The following is a 16,575-nucleotide window of genomic DNA, read 5'->3' on the forward strand; positions in this document are numbered from 1 at the left end:
CTTGCTTCGCTGAGATGAAGGCAATGCGTTGGCATAGCAATGCTCAGAGCACCGTTATCGGCCAGCACAGGTGTAGAACCCATGTTGTCGAACAGCCTTTGCATCGGTGTCTAAGGGCGATGCGTCGGGTCCGTCTGGTGCACTGGTGAGGATGCGTCGTTTTTGTGGAAATAGCTACAGATGCCACTTCTGAGGCCCAGGACTTGGAGAGCGCATCTCAGGCAAGGGTAGGACTCATAGAAGGCAGAGTCCAGCAGCACCAGCAAAATTACAATAAGTCTTTTGTCTCTCTGAGACTTCAGAAAACAGGAGGCACGCCAGCAAGCCAGCAAGCCCTTAGAGATCACTTGGAGGAACGGCAGAGTCCAGCTCTCCTTCAGCAGAGCCAGGGAGCATAAAAGCAGTCCAGTTGACTCCTTTAAGCAGCACATCAGTACTTCTGATAGAGGTTCAGTTCAAGTTCCAGAAGTGTCTGATTTCAGGGGGTCAGAAACCCAGGACTTATACCCAAAAGTGTCTTTGATGTAGAGTGTGACTTCAAAGCCGCTCTCTCAAATGCATAAGGATGCCTTTCAACCCAGACCTGTCTGCCAGGCTATCTGTGGGGGTTAAAACAGTGGTTTGTGTGAGGATAGGACACTACCTATTGAAGTGTAAGTGTCAGCCTCTCCCATTCCTCGCTGCCCAGGAAGAGTGCTCTGAATTTAGAAGAGCCCCACTTTCCAGTGTTTGTGGCTGTCTAGAGGGAATGCATAAAGTGTAGCTGCCACCCACGCCGGACTTGTATTGGAGACAGGCTGTAAAGTACAAAAGAGTTAAGAGCAGAGAAATATCCACTTCCTAAAAGTAGCATTTCTAAAATAGTATTGTTAAATCCAACTTCACCAGGAAGGAAGATTTATCATTACCATTCAAAGATATTAAACATGAACAAGCTACTCCTCTCTGATCAGGAATTACAACTTAAAAGGGTATTAAGGAATTCTCAATGCAGGCCTATGGGAGGGTTAGGCCTCACAGTAATGAAAAACAAAATCAGCTATTTTTTTACAACCAAGGCATGCCAAATATAAAAGTACATGTTCTACTTTTTATTTACATGGCACCCTCCACTTAGGGTTACTCAGGGCCTACCTTAGGGGTGACATATGGAATAAAAAGAGAGATTAATGCCTGGCAAGTAGTTTTAAATGCCAAGTCAAACTGGCAGTAAACGGCACACACAGGCACTGCAGTTGCAGGCCTGAGGCAGATTTGATAGGCAACTTCTGTGGGTGGCACAATCAGTGCTGCAGCCCACTAGTAGCATTTGAGGTGCAGGACTTGGGTATGTGGCATACCACTTTACAAGGAACTTACCAGTACATCAAATATACCAATCAGGAATACACCAATTACACACATGTTTAGGGAAGAAGCACATGCACGTTAGCACTGATTAACAGTGGTAAAGTGCTCAGAGTCCTAAGGCCCACAAAAAGAGTTCAGAAAAAAGAGGAGGAAGGTAAAATATTTGGGGTGACTCTTTAGAGAGGGCCATTTTCCAACATGCAGACTGGACCTGGTAGTCCCCCGGCCGGGCTCCTTTTGTGCAATAAAATGTCCCGCCCTGTAGGAGGCCCTCAGGGATTTTATGGGCCACGTGGTGCTCTTCCTCAACAAAGCCCTGCCTCCTTGTGGGCAGATGCAGGCTGGACCTGATAGTCCTCCAGCCAGGCTCCTTTTGTGCAATAAAATGCCCCACGCTGTGGGAGGCCCTCAGGGATTTTATGATCCTCAACAAAGCCTGCCTCCTGGGGGAAAGATTCAGGCTGGAACATGTAGTTCTCGAGCCGAGCTCTTTTTGCTCAGCAGAATGTCACTCATGAATTTTACTTGTTCCCTTTCAGGTATCAGAGATCTGTCCTACCCATTTTCTGCAGCCTTGTTCATTCAGCCGACCATACTCAATTTGTGATTATTTATCCATAATTGTATCAGCTTTGCCCACTTTCTAGGTGGCTTGTTTTTAAGGCAAATGTATTAAAGTTTTGGGCCCAAGTTGGCAGAGCTCTACAAAGTGCAGCCTACTTTATAAGCACCCTGAAATACATTTTAAATCCACTAATGTGAATATTCTGTAGACTCCGTAGCATAATCGCTAAATTCATGATCACAGTTTGCAATAAACATACTTTGTTGGCTGTTTGTATAGAGGTATGTTTTAGCATTCATAGAGCTCGAACCTATCATTCACTTACATCAATGTTAATTGTTTTTGACATAGTTACATTTTAAATTACAGTGAGATTGAGTGATGTGCCCTAGAGCCACACAATTCTAAGTCAAATGCAAAGCTTGGATTCAAAACCTGGTCCCTCGGTTCCAAAGCTTGCAGTTTAGTCAGTAGAAGCAGGCAGGTGAAAGGATAATTCAGTGCAGATTGTAAAGTACAGTCACATCTTTAGAGCAGTTTTTAATTTCAATATACAAATGCAAATGACTTGCTTTATGAGTACAAATTCTCATTTTATATTCACAAAATGCCACTTTCTATTTGTAAATTCATTTACTCCCTCGTAATATGACACAAGTAGGTCGTAATATTTTGTGGAATAAACCTGCTTCCATTGTAGGTGCAGTAGTGTGGAAAAATCCTGAAAAATGTTTGCTCATTCACAAACCTAAACAAGGTACATTCCCACCGAGGCAATAGTCCAAGATGGGAAACAACCTTTACAACGAAACTTTGACAACGCGTGCAGTTACATCGCGTATTTTACAACGAACGCGAAGTAACCACGCGATGCCATTACAACGCAAGTCTTTACATCGACTTGCGCTAGATGGCGTGCTAACATTACAAATAGTGTAGTTTACTATCCCAACACCTTCCCTACTGTTAAGTGGACTGGATTTGGAATAGTAAATTACGCTTTTCTAATGTTAGCACGCCATCTAGCGCAAGTCGATGTAAAGACTTGCGTTGTAATGGCATCGCGTGATTACATCGCGTTCGTTGTAAAAACCGCGATGTAACTGCACACGTTGTAAACACACGCGTTGTTACGTCATACATCCGTCAAAGATATGCCTCTGTTAATGGATGGAGAGTAAATCAGGTTCAATGATGGGCATGGGCCAGGAACACTCCTAAAACGGTCCCCTTGAAGAATAAAGATAAATAAATTTTTGTGTAGATTTACTAGCCTTTTATGTAACTGAACGCAGCAAGACAACTTTCTGTGCTTCCTTGCTTGAAAGGGAGAGAGAACAAAAATGTCATATCTACTAAGAAATAGCGCATTTCTGATCTCTCATAGCGTTAGCGCATTGTGTGCTACCTGGCGTCAAAACAGCCACCATTGTATCATGATGCAAGGATGTCTGTGTTACAGGCAGGATTGTTTTGAGCAGGAAGATATACCTTCCTGCACAAAAACAGTCCTTAGAGGCATATTTGTCTTTCTGTATGTTCTGCACAGTGCTAAGAGGAAGTAACGAGGAGAAAGAAAGACATTTCTCCTCGTTACATGTTTGTCGGTTGGACGCACCATTTTGGTGAAAACCCACGATTTAAAGTGTTAGTAAATCTGGGTTTGCATCAAAATACATGGGTGGATGCACAGGAATGTCCATGCTTCACCCATGAAACATACCCAAAACAAGGTAACGCAAGGCAGCGCTGAGGAAATGCAAGGCAGCACTCTGTGCTGCATTGTTTTACTTTGTATTTACTAAACCATGTAAATTGACTTTGCATGGCTTAGTAAAAGCCAGAATGGAATGTGTGTCAGGACTGTGGTACGAAGAGATGCAACCCAATACAAAAGACCCCTACTATGAAACTGTCTTATGGAGAAGCAGGCATGTGCGCATTTGCTTACACAAAGAGAATGTGCCTAACAAAAACGAATTAGTCTTTGTGTAACGTAACTGGTGCTCATGTAAAGCACTCTGATATCTTTGGGTCAAGTTTGCGCTATATAAAACCCCGAAAGAAAACAAAATGTAGGCCAATGAAGTGAAGAGGTATGATTGGTGCCCCACAGATTTGTACCAACAATATTAGGGCAGTCCACAAATAAACACGTTAAGTTGTAACTATTGTACAAGTTGAAAAGGACCTTTCTCCCAAGAACCACGATAATCCATAGACTCAAAACTTGCACATCACAGTGGCACAAGCCAGTTTCCATGTTTGCCTTCTGGAAAAATGGAGTACTGTGTTTGCCCCTGGGTGTTAGCATGCCTGCTGCTGGGATCTCCAAATAGCATGATACCTATGCGTCTGTGGTTATAGAAGCCAGTACAACAAAGGATTCTGAAACAGAATGCGGTAGATTCTTCAGCCTGCAGACCTGTCTCTTGATAGTCACTCTAACCTTTCCCCAGTTCCCATCGACTTTTGACATTTGGACCAGACCCTTTCTGCAGGGTCACCCCCAGATATTTTGGCTTTCTCCTCCTATTTACTTGCTGAATTTGCTATTGTTGGCCTTAGGACTCTGTGGACTTTACAATTGATAACCAGTGCTAATGTGCTTGTTCTCTCCTCTAAACATGGTCCAATTGATTAATTCCCAATTGGCATATTTAATTTACGCGTAAGTCCCTTGTAGAGAGGCATACCATATACTAGTACTTGTAAATTAAATACTACTCGTGGACCTGCAGCACTTATTGTGCTACCCACTTAAGCTGCACCTTAAAACATGTCCTAGGCCTGCCATTGCAGCCTGAATGTAGTTTTAACCTGCCATGACAACTTGGCATTTAAACCTCTTCACCAAGCCTTAAACTTCCCTTTTATTACATATGTCACCCCTAAGGTAGGCCCTAGGTAGCCAATTGGGCAGGGTGCTGTGTAATTAAAAGGCTGGGCATGCAGGTTTACATGTCCTGATAGTGAAAAATTCCTAAATGTGTTTTTCACTACTGTGAGGCTTTGCCCTCACATAGGATACCATTAAAGATTTGTATCACATTTAATACACAGTAATTTCAAATTGCGAGCTGATAGATATGTCTGTTTGGTACATATGAACTTATAATTGTAAACCGTCTTTGAAAATGCCACTTTTAGAAAGTTGGCATTTTCCTGTTCGCAGTCCTTTGTGCCTGCAGACTCTCTTGAGTCACATGACTGGGTGTAGCTGACATGTAGACTTTGTGGATTCCTCCCAGATAGTCACACAAAAGCAGAATCAGGTGTGCCTGAATGGGTCATCTGCTGGCAGGATTAGGGGGCGGAACTGACCTCAGCCCCAATTGCAACTGAATAGGGCATGCTCTGCATCCACACAAAGGGCCTAAATATCCCACATTGTCACTGCTGCCAGCTTGGAGCCAGGGAGGGCGGTGAATTCCATGCACTTCATAGACACGACCTAGAATCTTCTCCCACCTTCCAGATCCAGGGCACCAAAGTATAATAAAAATGGGACCTCAGATACCAACTTTTCAGTACACTTCTGAACCTGTGTATCTTCTGCCAGGAAGAAGGTCTGCTGTGCTTCTGAAAGCACTGCTGCTCTGCTGACCTGCTGCTGCCTAGATGAATTGCTGACTTTCTACCCTTCTGTCTGAGGAAGAAGAACTGGACCTGTAACTTCGTCTTGAACCCAGGGCTACCAGAGTGTCTCCAAAGCAAGTCTGCTGGCTTCCTGATCTGATCCTCAGTGACATAAAAAGCTCCCCAATATCCTGCATCACCACCTGGACCTAGCTGAAGTGGCCGCCCCCAAGTGGACCCTTGGTGTGGCTCATAGAACTGTATTCAAGCTTTTTGGCTCTTCCTGGCTGTGAATTGGCTGTTTCAAAGAAAACCTTGCACCTCTCACCATGATTCAACGCAAAGCTCCATCAGCCTGATACTTCGCCCTACAACATAGACTGCATGTGGGTACTATCAACATGAAGCCTCAGCAGCCCCGTCTGCGACTCCTGACCTACTCTGCACGCTACACCAGCAGCCTCCCTTAACACCCTGCTCCTTGCGGCCCCCTATACCGCAAACAGCACTTGTGGCGTGGACTCTTGAGGTAAACTTCAGCAGGCCTAACCTGGTGACTGTAGCTGATCTGTGCCCCATCGTGCTTGGCCTCAAAGTGTGACTTTGACCAGGCCCAGCACGACCAGATATCCCAAGTTGGAGCTTTGGGCTTTTTGGCGATATTTTCACTCAAATCTTTAAAGATTCACAACTTCGAATCAACAGATTGGATTTTTGTTGTTTTGGTGTAAAATAAAGTATTAAAATTTGCTCTATTGTTCTAAATTGGTTTGGGATTTTTCTCGTGCTGTATTTTTACTCTATTACTGTTTGCATGCTGTATAAATAGTTTACACATTGCCTCTAAGTTAAGCCTGTATGCTTTTTGTGCCAAGTTACCATGGGTCAAGCACAGGTTAATTTAGTAAATGTAATGAATTGTAACTGTTTCTAAATCAGGGCTCACACCCCAGTCAACCAACAACCCAATTCCTCACATCGCCTTTCATGGCTGGTCCTATTGACTTATATTGAAAATAGTCACACATATTTTTATCAATTTTGCTCATTTTATTTTTCACCAACGTTAGAGATTATTAATAATTTTTTCTTCTAGTTTGATAAACTTGGTTTGCACAATTCATTGTTTATTCATTTAACTGTATGCCTTTTTGAACTGTTGATTCTTTCACATCCCAGCAACTCAAAAACAGTAAGTGAAGTGCTGGTTCTAAAGTCTGAGGGGTATATTCACAAGAAAGTTTGATAACTACCGCAAGAGTAGCGTAACACAACTTCCAATATCGCAGCCCATTGCGGGAAAATAACCCCGTGTCAACATGGAATTCACAACAAGGTGGTACCGTGCGATAGTCCGCCGACACCGCGGACAATGTCCGCGATACAACCACCACGATGGGGATAAAACCACAACACCAAAAAACACACGATGGGCCAAAGCGCGATGAGGAAATCAGCGATAAGCAGCGCCAGGCCTGCAACACACACCTGGCATGCCGAAAGAATCACCATAAAAGTAGAAAAAACACCTACACCCAAACTGACCTACACCCAAGCACCATGGAGGCAGCCGGAGCAGGCGCAGAGGACGAGCGCAACCCCACAAGCACCCCGGATGACCAGCCAGGGACATCGGGGACAGGGAAGGGCAAGGACAAGAAGACGAGGAAGACGAAGTTCAGTTCGCAGGCGAACAGGATCATAGTCACGGAGGTGATGGAACACCTTCAACATCTCTTCGTCACCTCCAAAGTGTCATTGGGCACCAAAACTGGAATATGGTGGGAAATCGTCAACAAGGTGAATGCCGTCGGAGAGCACAAGCGGACAATGGACAAGGTCAAGAGGCGATGGATTGACATCAAGCGGAAGACCAAGGAGAAACTCTCCGTCAACCAGAAGGCAGCAATGCAGACCGGAGGTGGGGGCCCAGCGCCACAGCTGGAGCTGGATGACATGGAGGAGCTGGTGTTGACAGTCATCAGTGTGGATACTGTGGCCAGAGTCAGGGGACCGGACACTGCTCGACAGGACACATCACAACCGCAACAGGGTGAGTGGCCAACAGGTACTGGGGGGACGGGTAGAGATGGCCATGATTGCACACATGCACAATCAAGCAGGGCACTGTACACACCCACAATGACCCTGGTTCCTCACACAGACCCACAGACTGTCACAATGTACAATGCCATGCTGTCAGAATGTCAACCTGTACCATGTGGCTACATACATGTGGATACATTGTAATACACCATCTCCCCTTCACATCGCAGGGTCATTGTCAACACTTCCTGTAGAGCAGTCCCAGCCACTCTTCACTGATGACGAGGGGACAACACTCATGGAGGACATGGTGCGTATGGAGGCGGAAAGGATGGTAGCCACCGCTGCACATCATCGGAATGTAGCTGGGATCTATCATGCCCTGCAGACCTCCATAATGGCATTACCGCCACAAGGCGTGGAGCTGATGAATGCTGCTGCCCTCACACCATTCAAATCCCCGCCCCCTGGTGTGTCAGTGCCTCACAGTGCGGCAGACGTATCCACACAGGCTCCTGATGTGTCAGTGGCACACAGTGCCGCAGCCGGGACTGCAACACCCACAGGGGAGGCAGGGCACACATACGAGGACGTGGATGGGTTTGTGATCAGGAGGCACTAGCATTCATTTCTGCCACCTGGCCTGTTTCAGCTTGGTGCCGCACATGGCCTCATGACCTTCCACTGACCCCCGATACACTCCGATGCACTCACCTTGGACAACGACATGGACTGCCACATCCTGTTCGACGACCAATGACACGGCAGACAGACTGCGGACTGTACCCTTCCTCTTCCGCAGTACATGTCATCCCCGGATGGACTCTGGCTGGCCCTCCACAGGCCCATATTGTGTAGTGTGCTCGGCATTGCTCTGTACCGCTCCATCTGCATAACTGCACTGGATGTGCAAATAAACATCCAGTGACGCACTGCTGTGTCATGTCTTACGGTGAGCAGCCAAAATATCGAAACTAAAATATCTACCTACACAAATATCGAGTTTTAAATATCGAAGGGACAGAATATCGATGTCAAAAATATCTATGGACAGAATATCGATCCTAAGGTAAGTATTTTAATATCGATGTTAGTAATATCGAAGTTAGTAATATCGACATCAAATATATCGATTTTACTAAGATTGATGTTACTAATATCGATATTTATATTATTGTTATGTATTTTATTATGTATTTAATATGTATGTGTTATATGTTTTTAGTTAAGTGTTCTACTGGTTTTAACATATATGTATACAATTTTTATATGTTAACAATGGTTTTTTAAGTCAATTTTGTGTTTTAGTACCGTAGCGGGTTGTGGGTTTATAGGGGAATAGGGTGGGAAGTAATTTAATTATATGGAATTAATTATACATTTTTAGGAATTATAAATTGATTTTAATAAATTTTTGCGTTTAAGTTCTGTAGCGGGTTGTGGGTTTATAGGGGAATAGGGTGGGAAGTAATTTAATTGTAATTAATTAATAATTTATTTTCATTTATTGGTATTGATAATTATATTATTGTTAATTAAGTATTAATTGGTAATTAATTTTAATTAGTTGATTAATTGATAATTATGTTAAGTGTATTATTTTATTAGTGGAGTGTGTCGTGCGTTTATAGGGGAATAGTGTTGGAAGTAATTGAAATCTAATTAAGTAATTATTAAATTAGTTGTTGGGTATTGATAATTAATTAATTGGACAATAATTATTAATTGGTAAATATTTTAAATTATAATATTTTGGTTATGAAAAATAATTAATTGTTGATTAATCATTAATTGTGAATGAAATATTATGCATTGATATTTCTAATTAATATATTAATAAGTAATTATTAATTGGTAATTAATGTGTAATATTTATTATTTTGGCGTATGAAAAATATTTAATAGTTCAATATTTTTTAATTGGTAATTAATGTTTCATAATTATTATTTTGCGGTATATATTTTTTTAAATGGTTAAATATATTTTAATTGGTATTTACTTTTTAATAATTCATATGTTTTTGGTTATGAAAAATATTGTATTGTTTAATATTTATTATTTGGTAATTAATATTTATTAATTATTATTTATCGGTATTTATTATTAATGTATTGTTAATTAATTATTCTTTGGTAGTTATGTTTGTAATAATTATTTATTGGTATTTGTAAATAATTGTGAGTTATTAAATCACTAATTATTTTAAATAATTATTTTATTTATAACTATGGTATTTTTAACTTCTACGCTATCCAACACTTTCCCTACTGTTGCATTCTCTGGAGTTGGAATAGTAATTTTTACCCCTACGCTATCCAACACTTTCCCTACTGTTGCACTCTCTGGAGTTGGAATAGTAATTTTTACCCTTACGCTATCCAACACTTTCCCTACTGTTGCACTATCTGGAGTTGGAATAGTAATTTGTACCCCTACGCTATCCAACACTTTCCCTACTGTTGCACTCTCTGGAGTGGGAATAGTAATTTTTTCCCCTTCGCTATCCAACATTTTCCCTACTGTTGCACTCTCTGGAGTTGGAATAGTAATTTTTACCCCTACACTATCCAACACTTTCCCTACTGTTGCACTCTCTGGAGTGGGAATAGTAATTTTTACCCCTACGCTATCCAACACTTTCCCTACTGTTGCACTCTGTGGAGTTGGAATAGTAATTTTTACCCCTACGCTATCCAACACTTTCCCTACTGTTGCACTCTCGGGAGTGGGAATAGTAATTTTTACCCCTACGCCATCCAACACTTTCCCTACTGTTGCACTCTCTGGAGTGGGAATGTAATTTTTACCCCTACGCTATCCAACACTTTCCCTACTGTTGCACTCTGTGGAGTTGGAATAGTAATTTTTACCCCTACGCTATCCAACACTTTTCCTACTGTTGCACTCTCTCTGGAGTTGGAATAGTAATTTTTACCCCTTCGCTATCCAACACTTTCCCTACTGTTGCACTCTCTGGAGTGGGAATAGTAATTTTTACCCCTACGCTATCCAACACTTTCCCTATTGTTACACTCCCTGGAGTGGAAATAGTAATTTTTAGCTCTACGCTATCCAACATTTTCTTTACTGTTTTTTTTTTGGAGCTGGAGTAGTAGTTTTATTGTCGGTGCTATTTAATATTTTTTTTAATATTTTAGCTAATGTAATATATAAATAATTTTAACAATATTCAAATTAAATGTAATTTTTTAAATGTGTTATATATAATTATTTAATTTTTATTCATGTTATTGTTTTATGTGTATGATGTATTTGTAATTTATAATAATTTTAACAAGTTATAAGTTATTAAAATAATTATTAAAATGTATCATTAAGTAAGTATATATATTATATATTATATGTATATGTTTAATTAATGTTTTATTACATTATATATATTAATTATTAATTTTAAACATTGTAACATATATTTAATTATGTTTATTTTATTTATAAATATTATTTGGTTTATTTTACATATTTGTTTTTAACAAAAAAATACTTTATATTTTTAATAACGATATTTTTGACATTCTATATTTTATTTTCGATATTTTTGTACTTACCATGTTGTAGATAGGATCTCGATATTCTTGTCATCGATATTTTTGTGTCGATATTTTTGTAGGTCGATTTTCTGTCCGTCGATATTCTGTCAGACATTCATGTCTTACATCATTCAGGAATGGATGTGTGGATGAATGTGGGGACAGTGCCTTCCCTTGCGTCAATGATGTTCATCCTAAGGGTTGCGAGTCAGAGGGTGCGACATTGCATTTTGTGTACCTGGTCCCGTGAACACTACAACAGGGACACACGCATCAGTCACTTCCTTGTCCGGACATGGACTGGACCACACCCGAGACCACGAGTCATTGTGGCAAGCCCTGCGCTGGTCCGGCGTACGGCAGGCCAGACCACTCCGATAACGCACCGAGTGGGGGGGGGCCATTATTGCTACCCGTTACAAGCGTACTCGCTGGTGGTGTGCAGGTCACTGGTCTAGTCATCAGCATGTCACAGCCACTCCCTGAGGGCAGGTTTGCACAGACACCACACCCGTCTGGCATGTGACTCCGCCAACATAAGGGGCCGACAACGTCACATTCCCCTCTTCCGGTGGTGACTGGATTACGGCTGCCCCACGCTTCTCATTCAGAAAGGGCCCTTGAGTTGTTGCGCACAGGGTTGGGGGCATCTGAGGCCTGCCGCATGACAAGGGACTACCACCACATGGTGCTGACTAGGGTTGCACAGGGTTAGTGGCATCTGAGGCCTGGCACACGACACGGGCCTGCCACCACGAGGTGCTGACTGGGGTTGCACAGGGTTAGTGGCACCTGAGGCCTTGCTCCCGGCACGAGCCTGTCACCACGTGGCACTGACTGGGGTTGCACAGGGTTAGTGGCACTCGGAGCATTGCAGCCGGCACAGGCACCCCACCACGGGATGGTGAATTTGGGTGCACTGAGTCAGTGGCACCTTAAGCTGCTGAGCAGGTGTGCAGCCTGCGATGATGCCCCGTCCCGGCAGTCCAGACAACTCAGGTTTTGTGTGCCCTGCTAGACCGCAGTGTAGGCCAGAGCCAGCGGACAGCGCGGTCCTACCGCCACGTGGCATCGCTTCCGGGATCCCAGAGTTTATGGCAGCCATTGGGCTGAGTGGGTGTGCAGCCTGCGATAGTGCCAGATGCACTGGTATGTCCTCTGCCATGAAGTAATCAAGGCCCAGCACCAAACGTGAGCCCTATTGACCTGTGGAGCGTGGCTGCATGGTGTGGAGGGTGCCATGTCCGCGGGCCCCGGGCTTTTGGCTAGCAGTGGCACGTGGTGGGACCTCCCGTCTATGCTCAGGTGGCAGAAGGTGAGCAGTGAGATCTGGGTTTGCATAGGCGGGCATGCTCTGATGGCCGGCGAGAGGGGTTGGGGTGCCTCTGCCTGGGTGTGCATGGGCGGGCATGCTCCGATGGGTGGCAGGAGGAGTTGGGGTGCCTCTGCCTGGGTGTGCATGGGCGAGCATGCTCCGATAGGCGGCGGGAGGGGTTGGGGTGCCTCTGCTTGGGTGTGCATGGGCGGGCATGCTCCGATGGGTGGCGGGAGGGGTTGGAGTGCCTCTGCCTGGGTGTGCATGGGCAGGCATGCTCCGATGGGTGGCGGGAGGGGTTCGGGTGCCTCTGCCTGGGTGTGCATGGGCGGGCAGGCGCTGTGGTCTTGTGCAGGTGTGTGTACTGTGCCAGTCATGTATCTGGACTCTGTTTCAGCTGGCGGCTCTGACTCAGATGTGTGACCTGGTGAACTGCGATACATACGGCATGTGGTTGGAGACACATCAGTGGCAGCAGGTGAGCAGTGTGGTCCGGGTGCGCAGGGGCGGCACTGTCTCTCTCTCACCCTCTCTTCGTCTCTCTCTCCCTCTCTTCTTCTCTCTCTCCCCTCTCTTCTTCTCTCTCTACCCCGCTCTTCTCTCTCTCCCCCTTTCTTCTTCTCTCTCTCTCTCTCTCCCCCTCTCTTCCTCTCTCTTCCATTCAGTCTCTCTCTGTCCTTTGATGTGCGCAGGACACACCTTCTCATCATGATTTTTGTCTTGCAGGCTGGGACCTACGGATAGTCCCGAGGGGAGCGGCCATGTGTCTTCATTTCCTTTCATTTCAGTGTTCATTTTAATAAAGTTTCATTTGTTGCTTCGAAAGTGAAAGTGTGCTGCTCTTTTCTGTGTCTACACATGTGTGTCACCAGTTGTGATTGTGCGACATCAGGCGGATCATTTTGTGCATGTTTTGGGTGTGGCTAATGTGGCATGTCTTTGGTTGGGGGGGTGCCAGGGAGGGGTGGTCCTGGGGGTGGTGTTGGTGGGTGTTGTGGCCCTCTTGGGTTTCTGGGCCGCGTGATGGGTGGCTCCATGGCTTCTGTTGCCCTTCAGGTGTGGCCCTGGGCTGGTCTCCCTTTTGTGGTGCAGGCTACGGTCCGACTTTACACCAGGTCAGAGCAGGTGTAGATTTCCTGGTGCTAATGCGCCTTATTGCCTGTTTTGTGTTTTCATCGCCGATGTGGATGGTCGTTGTGAATGTTGTAGTGTGATGTTGTCGTGGCTTTTGGCACGGGAACGCCCACTCTGCATCTCATTAGCGACAGTTGCGCGGGTCCTCCGTGGCGATGTTTTTTGCGGCTGCGCGGGTCCTCCGTGGCGATGTTTTTTGAGGCTCTTATCACGGGTAAACTGGTGCTGTGGGCTATTAACATCAGCTTGTGAATGGGGCAATGGATTTATCGCAACTTTGGCTGCAATAAAGTGTGTTGACTCGGCGATAGTTTCTTGTGAATATGACCCTGAGTGAGAAAAAAGTATAGCTGATAGAGATCTTTCTTTTGGTTTTTTTTTGGGGGGGTTGTTTTATATAACACGATATCGACCCGAAGGTATTGGACCGCTTTACACGACAACAAGGTACATCACTCAATCTCATATTTATTTTATATTTTAAGGAACGGGGGGATTAAGACCTGAATCACAGGATGTCGATTCTATTCCGAGATTCAAAACTGATCTTGGTTCCCCAGTACCAAAGACGGCATTAATATTAAGCATTAACATTTAGCATTAACGCCACATCATCTACCCGAAAGGGATCTGGCGCCGCAGAAGCGGAGTCAACACAGCCCCTATTCACAACCCCTGCATTCCTGCTAGGGTCCTTTCTCACAGTAAGCTACACACACTGAGGTCCAAAGTAACCGGGAATTCCAATAAATGACTGTCATAATATGTAACAGGCTTATTATGTAGGAAGCAAGAACCAATATTTCCTTTTTAGCTCCTAGCAAGATATGTCACTCTAATCAAAACCAATCATTTATGTATATTTGTTTCGTTCTCATTAAATCCTGATATGTTGTTCCTAACCAGTGTCTTTTAGAGAGCAACATTGCTTCATGATGCCGCAGTTTAAAATGAATATTCAAATTACATTTTTGTTCAAGTAGGAAAAATGCTCTTGCTCGTTTAACCAGTTTATAAGCATTTGTTCTTTGGCTGTCTCATGTTCTGAATTATACTGGCTAGCTGAAGTGAAACTGAAATAAATATATAATTGTTACTTTTGCAAACACTATAAGAGAGACGTTTGATGTGAGTTTGAGAGAACACTGTGTGCAGTTGTCATTTGCTGTATAAGCTTGCCATCTAGTGGCTCATAAAGTTTCTGCATGCGTTTTCTTTTTTCTTTCTCTTTTAGGTCGAGCCGACAAGACCTGTTGTAAGCACTATACCCACGGGAAATTCCGCTTGCTGCTTACCATTGCCATTGGATGATTCCTGCGTAGGTCTTCTTTGGTTGTTCCTCATTGGTTGTCCCTGCCATTCAACACTTCCGGTTTGGACTTTGGAGCACCGGCCAACTACAGTTCCCTTACGCTGTAGCTGCTTAATTGTTCCATTGTGGACTACTTCAATAAAGCAGAAGCTTCCAAATATACGCACGCCGGAAGACGCAGGCTATCTATGCTTCCGTTCTCTGTGCTGCCTGACAGAGCTCTGCTGGGGACGCTGCCTTGTACAACCCCCTCCCCCCCCACCAAGCTCACCCCATATCATTTGATTTTTTAATGTTTCCCAGCGCTTCCTGCCGTGCTTTTACTTTTATAAAAGCGGCACACGCCTTGCTTTATAATCCGGCATGGAGAGTGGGCCGTCAATGCTGGCGCGCTGAACAATAGGGCTACCTGGCATGTCTAATTACTAATATAGTTGCAGTCTTTCTATTTTTCCACTTCACCGATGACGTATTGTTTACGAAGTCCTCTTCACCAGCTCTTACGCCCCTGGAGTGTTCTAATGGGCTGCATGCTGGGTTAAGAGGGGCGTCCCCGTGCTGCTGCCCAACCTGCTCATTGCCTCCTAGATGGGGAGGGGTTGCGTTATTATTGTGGGTGTTCCCTCAGGGTGCTGACAAACATCAGTCCCACACATTCGATTGCTACACCTCCCCGGTACTCCTGGTCCCAGAGCCTGCATCCTCCTTGCAATAGGGTGGATAATTACAGAATGCGGAACTTCCCTGTCTCGCTCCACGTTGAACGCTATTTCCATGTCTTCGGGCCATTCCTCTTTTCACTCCAACCCCGCCGCTCCACTCCCAGCATCCTTTCTGCTGTTTACTGGTCTCACTAGAGGCAGGTCACCCTGTAATATGAATGCCAACACATGCTGCATGCACCTTCGAGGTCGGCAAAACATTGTAGGTTGCGGTTTTTTATTTTTCTTTGTCACATGCATGTTCATGGGGGCACATATACACTTTAATGTGGGAAATTATGCATTTGGTGGTTTTCTCAAATTTAATTTCCTTCCATTATTTTTTGAAAACCCAGCATTTAAACGTTGTGGGTGATTTCCCGTTGTATGTTATAGCCGCTTAAATAGTGTTGTTAAGAGATGGGTTGACATGCTCAGTTCAATATATTTTACCAGCATTAAATATTATTCACATTGTGATTACGTGTGGCAGCTAGATTTGAAGGTGACAGAAGTGCACTTGCAACATACAGCTCCTTCTAAGCTGCCGTCGATGTCTCTGCTTCAGCTACTCTGTTCCTGCCGTGCCAGAGTCCAGACACGTTTCTGCCCACATTAGTAAAATGTACCCCACTTATAGCATTCAAAAGTGGCCAAAGAGTATTACTGTGGAGAAACTGGCTAAAGCAACTTGGGCTAGCTCCTGTAGAAATTATTTCTGTACACTTTGGTGCATTTTAATAAGTGAGTTAGCTCAGCAGCAAAGCACGCCGATGTCTTTGGTTCATGTCAACACTGTATAGCATTGCAAAAAAAAATATTATGCATAATTAATACATCCCTCAACAATTCTGCAGCACCTCCATTTCGGCAATCTTTGGGGACAATCGAAAAACTGCTAACCTGATGGGGAACTCCCTAAGGATGCACTATTCACTACAACAATAGAGGGTTGGGAGTGCTTTGTTTTCCAACTTGCCTCTCGACGGTGGCCTCCTCTTCCCCTCCTTAACAGTGACAC

The 16,575-nt window shown here is 44.1% G+C and overlaps 1 long non-coding RNA gene across 1 annotated transcript in view; it reads left to right on the forward strand.

The window, feature by feature from the left end:
- LOC146798908 (uncharacterized) overlaps nt 1-16,034 on the forward strand; it is a 54,644-nt gene extending 38,610 nt beyond the window's left edge. Inside the window, exon 3 of the long non-coding RNA XR_014969213.1 lies at nt 14,776-16,034. This is a non-coding gene — a long non-coding RNA (uncharacterized LOC146798908). The remainder of the gene's footprint in view (nt 1-14,775) is intronic.
- Nucleotides 16,035-16,575: the final 541 nt, after the last annotated feature.

The sequence above is a fragment of the Triturus cristatus genome, chromosome 9, assembly GCF_964204655.1.
Source record: "Triturus cristatus chromosome 9, aTriCri1.1, whole genome shotgun sequence".
In the NCBI taxonomy this organism is placed as follows: domain Eukaryota; kingdom Metazoa; phylum Chordata; class Amphibia; order Caudata; family Salamandridae; genus Triturus; species Triturus cristatus.